The 1,526-nt window shown below is 48.2% G+C and overlaps 1 protein-coding gene across 1 annotated transcript in view; it reads left to right on the plus strand.

Annotated features, from left to right (window-relative positions):
• The first annotated feature begins 684 nt into the window (after positions 1 to 684).
• TMEM211 (transmembrane protein 211) overlaps positions 685 to 1,526 on the plus strand; it is a 17,168-nt gene continuing 16,326 nt past the window's right edge. Inside the window, exon 1 of the mRNA XM_011975339.1 lies at positions 685 to 808. The gene's annotated coding sequence lies outside the window, so the exon portion shown is untranslated. The remainder of the gene's footprint in view (positions 809 to 1,526) is intronic.

The raw sequence follows: 1,526 nt of genomic DNA on the forward strand, positions 1-1,526 counted from the left end.
TTGTTAGAGAGAATCTGCCTAGAGAGTGAAGCCAACTGAGCAGAAAGCAGAACTGAGAGATGGAGAGAGAGAGAGGTTCTGAAGACGTTGCTTATTTACCTGGATCCCGCTGTGCCTGAAGCCCATTTCAGAGAATTTTCAGTTGTGTGAACCAACACATTTCTCACGTCTATTTGAGTGGTGCTTCTATCACTTATAGCAAAAGAATACCAGCACCTACTCTGTGCCAAGTCTTGTGCTAAGGATAAAGATATTTAAGACACAGTGCCTGATTTTGAGAAGTTCACAGCTCACAGGGAAGATCCTATGAGAAATACAGAGAAATATGCATATCAGTTGCCTGGGCTAGAATTATGAGGGCAGAAAGGTAGAGAACACAGTGGCAGCCACCTCTAAACTCCCAATCCCATTTCTCCTCCTGAGATTCTATCTGTGGTTTCCTACACCTGGCGTTTAATCATAGATCAGTTAATCCCTGTTGGTGCCTTGTCCTACCCAGAAAACACTATACCCTCCCCTTGTCCCCACTTGGGGCTGGCTTTCCCCTCTTTGCTCAGCCTACCCAGCAGCCTGGAGTGAAGACTATTGATTTAAGGAAGTGGGAAGGAAAAACCACACACACACACACACACACGCGCACACAAACACACACACCCTCAGACCAGTTTATCAAGCGTGCCCGGGCATTGTTCTACAAGCTAAATTCTTCCTCCAAAGGAAAGGAGAATTTTACAAGGTCACAGACGTGGATCCAAAGCCGGAGCCTGAGCAGAGCTGGCCACGTTGGAAGGTCTTGACCTAAAGTGTGGTGAGTCTGGAGGGAAAAGTGACCTGAGGTGAGTAGTGGGGAGGCAAGGAAACTGGGATAGCATGAAGCACACTGCTCAGGGGCTGTTAGGGGCTTCAGGGAGACCATGAGCCTCTGAAATGACATACAACTCTATGTGTGTGTGTGTGTGTGTGTGCATGCGTGCTATTGTGCATGCTTGCTCGTGTGAGAGTGCATGTGGAAACATACATAGTTTTGTTTTTTGGGGTTTCGGGTTTTTTTCAGGGTTTTTTTTGAGACAATCTTGCTCTGTCACCCAGGCTGGAGTGCAATGGTGTGATCTTGGCTCACTACAACTTCGCCTCCCAGGTTCAAGTGATTCTCTTGCCTCAGCCTCCTGAATAGCTGAGATTACAGGCGCCTGCCACCATGCCCAGCTAATTTTTGTATTTTTAGTAGAGACAGGGTTTTGCCATATTGACCAGGCTGGTCTCGAACTCCTGACCTCAGGTGACCTGCCTGCCTTAGCCTCCCAAAGTGCTGGGATTATAGGCATGAGCCACCGCACCTGGGCAACATCCATAGTTTTTTGGTTGTTTTTTTTTGTTTGTTTGTTTGTTTGTTTGTTTGTTTTTGAGACGGAGTCTTGCTCTGTCATCCGGGCTGGAGTGCAGTGGCCGGATCTCAGCTCACTGCAAGCTCCGCCTCCCGGGTTTACGCCATTCTCCTGCCTCAGCCTCCCGAGTAGCTGGGACTA

Source organism: Mandrillus leucophaeus, unplaced genomic scaffold (assembly GCF_000951045.1).
Source record: "Mandrillus leucophaeus isolate KB7577 unplaced genomic scaffold, Mleu.le_1.0 Scaffold154, whole genome shotgun sequence".
Taxonomy (NCBI): domain Eukaryota; kingdom Metazoa; phylum Chordata; class Mammalia; order Primates; family Cercopithecidae; genus Mandrillus; species Mandrillus leucophaeus.